At 33.6% G+C, this 7,158-nt stretch overlaps 1 pseudogene; it reads left to right on the top strand.

Annotated features, from left to right (window-relative positions):
- The first annotated feature begins 1,451 nt into the window (after nt 1–1,451).
- LOC126551049 (uncharacterized) lies at nt 1,452–2,568 on the top strand (annotated as a pseudogene).
- Nucleotides 2,569–7,158: the final 4,590 nt, after the last annotated feature.

Genomic DNA, 7,158 nt, shown 5'->3' with positions numbered 1-7,158 from the left:
AATTTTACGATTTTCCAACCAACACAATTAACCTGGAAAATTTTCGCGTTTTCGACAGATTCGTAAAAATTTGAACTATAAAACTCTTATAAAAAAAAAATGTGACTAACGATTTTTAATTTTTTTTTTGCTACAATTACTCAAATTCAAAACAACTCATAAGGAACCTCCCCCTTGTATTAAATTTTCACCAAACTTTTTGGTCATCAAAAAAATTTTTATCGAAATCTTTAAAAAAATTTTCAAAAAATCGAAAATTTCAGTGGTCTATAAAAAACTCAAAAATAGTCAAAATTTTTGAAAATTTAACTTTATTCGGATACCACCGGACATGAACATTGGTGAAAATTTCAAGTATTTTCAGTGATTAGTTTTTGAATTACAACCATCAAAAAAAATCAATTGGTCTCGAAAACTGGTTTTGCGTAAAAATTGCCGTTTTTTCGTCATTTTTTTTTTTGTTTTTTTTTTCTCGATTTTTTTGAAAACTGTTGGAAAATGTTAACTTTTTACCTCTATAATGCACCAGGATATTCACTTTTACATCGGAAAACCACCCCATTGTTTGAAATTGGAGCAAATATTTCGAATTAGTTATGCGTACCAGACACAAAAAAAAACACACACACATCATTGTAAAATCAATACATTCATCACTTCGTTCAGAATCTAAAAAAAGATGTATAACTAATTGAGGTTGTGGCCGAAAACTATAAAAACATTGATAACGAAAACACCAATAAAAATCGCAAACGAAAGATAACAATTCAGTCAGTACAACTACTACGTAATATAATAAAAATAAAATACAAAAATCAACGGTCGCTGCTCACTGTCAGTGCGATAACGACGAACCGTTATCGCAGTCGACACTGCGAGCTCTGGTACTAAATTTTGGAGCTACAATTTAAAATTTGTGAGCGTAGTGAACAATTATTATTTTATTATTAGTATAGTTATTTATGTATTTATTTTTTTTAATTATTACTACTATTTAAAAAAAAAAAATGTTGGGATATGAACAAGTAGTATGTTTTAGTCGGTTCTGTATCCTCCGCAAATCCAGGAGATCCAGGTACCCCGCCCTCCCTATCGTGCGCGTGCCATGCCCCGCCATGCCTATCGCTGCCATGCCCCTCCATGCCGTTCCCGGCCTTGCCCCTCCCCCCCATGCCGTGCACGGCCATGCCCCCTCCCACCATTCCTATCAACTACATTACCCCCCCCCTCCCCCCCGAAAATTATAAGTAGTCGAATTCAATATACTCAGTATGATGTAAACAAAACTATTATAATCGCAATATTTTAGGGTATAAATAAAGCAAAGTGATGTGTGCGATATCGTCAGTAGTAATACATTCACTCTAGCAACGAGTCATTGTTCTCTATACTTAAAATCTTTTTTTTTTTTTTTTCATGTTTAAAAAATAAATTTACAAGTGTTTCTAAATATGACCGGTTCAATCACGGATAATGCGGCTATATACAAGAAAACCTTTACATATGTCCCACCAACACCACCTTCGGAGCTTATCGATTCTACTAACTATACGTTGAACTTCGTGAAACGTAAGTTTATACATATGGGATCGATCCGACCGATATGTTCAGAGAGGCGGTGCATATAATAACACCATCACGTTATATTAAAATTTCAAACTGAGTTTCTAAAAAGAATATTTTCACTGATGGGTAATATCCTATCATTTATTTTGGAACAGCCGGCGAAATATAAAAGAACCATTTTTCTTGAGACAGAGAATTTCAAGTTATTTAGCATGATGTATAGCGGTGAAAACTCCTGGTAATAGAGTCCAAGATACACGACGGATGTCGAATTCTTTTAAATCGTACAGACTCATACGACTTCACTATTTGGAATGGTGCATTTTCGAATCAATCGTACGAAAATCAACTATAATGCATCCAATCGTCTTAAAACAATTCAATATATTTACGAATTATATTAATGGTGAACTTTCCAAAGTGGAATCATTGCCGAGAACGAGTGAAGAAATGACTACGTTTATTAAAAATGTACGTGATGAACATATTATTGCAAGCAGTTCTAAACATGATATCGATTTCATTAGTCAGCTCAAAATGTATGCATTAGCGCAATTAACTGAACATTGCATGCAACGGTGGAATGGGGAAATGTCTCCAAAGGTATAGCCAATATATTTATTCTATGTACATAAAGATTTAACCATTTATTTATTTTAGCCGTTTGATGGTAATTTAACAATCATTTCGCCGACCTCGCCAACCTATTTGCCCTCAAGCATCACGAAAGTCGACATATTTGACATACACGATGAAAAAGTAAATAATGTGAAGGTAATTTATAAAATAATTATAAATACATAATTTATATATGAAAATATACTTATAAAATATTTATTTTTTCAGCCGTACGATTCATTTGACGGCATGCTGTTACTCGATGAAAATGATATGGCCCCGATTTTTTCAATGTGCGAAACCGTATCAGATGTAAACCACGCAACGTATGCAATGTTTCAAGACCATTATGATGAGGGTGGAAACATAGCAAACTCTTTTTGATAATGAATTATACGATTAATAATTTATGTGAAATAAAAAGACATGCTATTTGTATAAAAAGTATTTTTTATTTATAATATTAAGTTATACAATAAATATTTACATTGTTCTTACTTCACCGTTAAATGGATTATATGTTATTATCTGGTCATGTAATATTAAGCAATATGCTGAGGTGGAGTCTGGAAACGCTTCTTCGGTATCGATCTCAATCCTGAGGTCGACAGTCGAGGTTTTTACATTATCGTTCTGTCTGCTTATATCCACAACTATAATTGGTGATAGTTTTTTGAAATCCGATTGAGTCAATAGAGGTGTAACATTATCACGACCGTAGTAGGATTTCTGAAACTCGGCGTATGCGCCGTATAATGTAGCCATCTTGTTCTTAGTAAAGTCGCTTTGAAAATCTTCGTAAGAGAATACCTCGGAATTCAAATAAACCTTCAAATTTTTGATATTACAATGATCGAAATATGACATTGCTTTGTTCATACTGTTTTTTCTATCGGTCTGAAATCCGATTATTGCATATCGTGGTTTTTCTAATTTATTGGATGTTTTTACTTTCCATGAGTGTGATGTGTTTTGAGGGAAAAATGGGTATTCGCACAACTCCCATGATCTAAACGCACATTTCAAAGGTTTCTGACGGTTTACTATTTTCAACAGCTGTATTTTTTCTCTGTCGCTGATCTTGATTATAGGCATTCTCCACAATATTTTCGTGATATTTATCTTAACGTCTTTTAGCTTAGGCGCGTCTAGAACAACGTCATTGTTTTTATACTGCTTAACCGCATTTATATCTATTGAAGCTCTATTTAATATCAATTGTTGATTGCAGTTTATTAAAATACGTTTATAGTCCTAGCAAAAACCAAACAAATCCTTAAGATTAACACACCCGTTGAACAACCGCTCTCAATAAAATCTTTATTAAAATTTTTAATATCATCATCCCAGGCAGCGTTATAGCGTGACATTATGTCCGATTTATTATACGAACAGTATCCTTTCAATGTTGTAGTTATACCTGGGTTAGCAAGTTTCTGAATTTGAATCCCGTTCAGTTCATATTTCATTTCGGAAAAAAGAAATGCTAGTCCATTGTTTATAAATCGAATGTCATCTGTTATTTCAGCAGGTTTGGTTATTGCCCCCTCGATATAGATATAACTTTCACAAGGTAGAGTATACGACTCTGTGTTATGCAAGGCAATACGTACTTCATCATTATTAGAGAGGGCGGATGTTGAATAAGGTAGAAAAGAATGATAATCAATTTGTGTTATCCTACAATCGTCAACATACCCAGCCGATACGTCTAAATACACATCATCCATATTAAACAGCGTTTAGTGATTGTAGAAAAGCTAAATTTTCAGCTATTAGGTCACCTCCCACTTTTGAGTATTTAAAATTTCGTTTCTTCTTCTTCAGAGTTGTTAACTTGATAATGTCACTAACGCGACTAGCAGATTTTTCGTATACTCGAGTATTTATATTATAAAACTGTAAACCCATTTTATCATAAGTCCTTGATTAATAATCGTATTGATACCGGTTCTCCACGTAGATCGATTAACTCGTTATCCTGATTTTTTAAAGCTATCTCTGCATGCGTTATAGATGAACAATTGATGAAATAAAAAACCAAATGTGTTGGAATCTCTATCACTTTGTAGCCCGGAGGTACATTCGGATAGAAACTCATGTATTGTATGACACTGCTTTCCGTTATGAATGACCCCATAACTAAGTTGATTCGATATATATACAGTTTTTTTTGTAATATTCACCAACTTATCCGATTGATGTTTAACATTAGCATTGTATATATGTTTTCAAAACCTAACAGCTCACCTATATATTAGGCATGGATAAATCTATAGATACATTGCATAGCATTTCACATTTTAACGAGTTATTATTCCCTTTAACTCAAATGATATCTCGGTATCGGCTAGAATATGTTTTATTACCGCCTCGATTTCGCTGAACTCATAAGAGCCCGTAGGTAATAAGTAGATGAGATTTGTTGTTTTCTCACTCTTTCCTTCGTAATATATGAAGCCAATTTGATTACACTTATCGTTTATATTAGGGATAGAATTATTCGTCTGAAAGCCCAACAGACAAATCTTAGTATTTTTACTGACTTCTATCGGCGGGAAAAAGTCACAAGATAATTCACTAGAGTTACCGTTTAACAATATAGTGTACATGATAAAAACTTTAAACATAGATGACCACAGTTTGTTGTATTGTATTTCTGATGTCTATCGTAATTATATTCAATATTACAATCACTAAAATATTTCTGTAATTCTAGCGGAGGAGGTAAATTTCCAAAGCTATCGTAATAATTAACTTGTTTACCGATTTTTTTATACGCTACCCAATGAGTTCCACCACTATTCTCATCATCCAGATTAACTATAGCCGACTCTCGATGTATATAGTGTAAAGGCAACTTGTCTCTGGAAAATACTCCAATGAAATGAGGTATTTTCAACAAGTCAATATATTTTATAATCTCATAATCATACAAAGCTCTGTCGGGTAACGTATCAATTAGTTTTTTGCGACTTTCTTGGATTTCCTCACCACTGACCCACCTTAATACGGTGCAAGGTGACTTTACCTTTTACGATTTTATAAGAACTCCCCTTGTATGGCGTGAGGTATAAACCCTTACCTAAATGAATAGGGGTGTTATTATCGGATTTTAAATCATTCACTACTTTTACTATACTACCAATACCACCAGTTAGCGCACCTAATGCAGATAAACCGGCGAATATAGGTATTAAATGTAAAACACCACCCTTTTTAGGGATTGGTATGATTCTAGGAGTTTTAGTTTTCTTAGTTTTCGATTTTTTAGCCGCTGTCAGGCACGTTCTAATTAATTTAGTTCTATTCTTTTCCGTCGTTTTATTTTTGATAGCGTTTTTAGCAGCTACAACCATATGTTTGAATCCACAGCCGGCTTCCATCTTGCGCTTGACTTTCATAGCTGTAGTAACTAACCAAGATGCGGCTTTTTCCTTAATACCACTGTTTTTAGATTTAAACACCTCCCAAGCTTGATTTTCTAATATTTTATCGGCCTTGTGTCTATCAGCTAGTAAATTATTTCTATCATAAGCGATATCATGAGCTCTAGCCAACTCGTCTAGACTGTTTACTCCTCGATCACCACGAGCTAGCCTTTCTTTTAATTTCGTACCAGGACCGGCGAATCTAAATGCAAACCCAAAATTTAGTTATTAGGATTTAATAATGTAATTTAGCGACTTACCTATAACCGGGAAAATGTAATTCCACCGGTAAATGGTTTATTACTGAGTTAACAAGACCCGAACCCTTATTGGTGTTTCATTTACGAACACGAGACATCGTGTGACGCTATCATAGACAGTACATCCGTATTTATAGAGAACAATTGTAATATTGAAAATGCGTTTTATCGAGCAAGAGAAAAAACTTCGAATATATAACATCGATACCCCTGATACAGTACAATATAGGCATGGTGAGTTATTTCCAAACACGATACGCTCGCTAGTATTAGGTTGCGGCAAGACGAATTTGATATATTTTCTACTCGTCGATGAAAACGGGCTTCGATTTGAAAACATTAACATATACTCTAAAATGCTGGAACAATCGAAATATAAATTACTAAAACGTATAATTGATGGTATAGAGGGGGTTAACATTTTTACATTTTTCGAGAATGATAAAGTCATCACACCTGAAAAAGTATTACCAAACTCTATATTTATCATGGATGATTTCATCGGAGAACAGCAGGGCGTTATAAGGGAATATTTTTCCAGGGGTAGACATAATAAAGTAGATATATTCTATCTAGCTCAGAGTTATTCAAAAGTACCCAAACAACTGATACGTGATAACGTTAATTTAATAGTATTGTTCAAACAAGACGAAATTAATTTAAAACATGTTTATAATGAACACTGTTCTGGTGATGTGTCATATATTCAATTCAAACAATTTTGTACCGTGTGCTGGAATTGTGATAGGTTTGCGTTGGTAGTCATTTGTAAAGATAGCGAACGTGATAGCGGGCGTTACCGATTTGGGTTTGATACGCATGTGGTTATATAAGAGAGTGTTTTTAGTGGATAAATATCATTTAAAACGCAATCATGAGGGAGGAAAGTAATATATTAGAGGAGTTGGTACGGGCTAAGGAAAGTATAAAACGTAAATATACTACGTTAAAAACTGGTGAAGCTGATGTTCAACAGTTGATGGCGTAAACATTTAAACCCATTATAGATCCTTTAACTAAAATTTCGAACACACGTGATTTATACAATAATCAAACTAGGAAAGAAGATGTTAGAATAGATTCTGAAATAATTAATACTAATGAGGGTAATAATTATGATAATTATCAACTGGAGATTGAAAATTGGTTTCAATCAAAGGATATAGATAAAACATTTGTTCCGAAAAAAATTGTAAACAACAATATCACCTTGGGCGATAAAGAAGTGAAATTCGCTCGAAACGTAATAATCATCGATGAGACTACTTATCCAACACACACTC

This window comes from Aphis gossypii, chromosome 3 (genome assembly GCF_020184175.1).
Source record: "Aphis gossypii isolate Hap1 chromosome 3, ASM2018417v2, whole genome shotgun sequence".
Classification (NCBI taxonomy): domain Eukaryota; kingdom Metazoa; phylum Arthropoda; class Insecta; order Hemiptera; family Aphididae; genus Aphis; species Aphis gossypii.
This window is presented reverse-complemented; position numbering and strand designations above follow the sequence as displayed.